The following is a 771-nucleotide window of genomic DNA, read 5'->3' as shown; positions in this document are numbered from 1 at the left end:
TAATCATCGTTATCGTCGCTCAGTATTGAACAGGACAAGCCTCCAGTTCCATTGGAGATATTCATCATTGAAAGATGGTTTGGTCATCTTCTACTGACTAAACTTCATCGGTGGTTCGGTGCTTTACTGGAGCTCTTAGAGACGTTCACCCCTTCATCTCCAGCTCAACCGGAAAATGCGGTAACATATGTCTTGCCTGGCAGCAGATAGGCAGAAGCTGATTGCACTTTTCAAGAAGACGAAGTTAGGGGATTGAAAAAACAGTGAGGAAGAACAGAAAAAAAAAAAAAAAAAACACAATCCTATCAGTAAGATTGTAAAGGCAGAAGACACAAAAACTAACTTTAGTAACTCAGTAAACAAAAAATAAGATATACTGGTGGGGTTCTCATTCAAGTCCTGCTCTATTAATCATCATTATCGTCAACACTCCCGTTATATTGGAGCCACAGATCCATCTCATTCATCACTGAAAGATGGTTTGGTCATCTTCTACTGATCAACTTCATGGGTTGTCAGTGCTTTACTGGAGCTCTTAGGGATGTTCACCCCTTTCATCTCAAGCTCAACCGGTGGTGTCAACCAGAAAAGCTTGAAAATGCGGTAACTTATGTCTTGCCTGGCAGCAGATAAGCAGAAGCTGATTGCAGTTTTCAAGAAGACGTAGTCAGGGAGTTGAAAAAACAGTATGGGGAAGAACAGAAAAAAAACAAACAATCCTATTTGCAAGATTGTAAAGGCAGTTTAGCTTCTTGAAGATTTTAACAGGAA

This window comes from Aristolochia californica, unplaced genomic scaffold (genome assembly GCF_029961685.1).
Source record: "Aristolochia californica isolate CCGP_79_NKW_82.1479 unplaced genomic scaffold, dmAriCali1.0.hap1 SCAF_6, whole genome shotgun sequence".
Lineage (NCBI taxonomy): Eukaryota > Viridiplantae > Streptophyta > Magnoliopsida > Piperales > Aristolochiaceae > Aristolochia > Aristolochia californica.
This window is presented reverse-complemented; position numbering follows the sequence as displayed.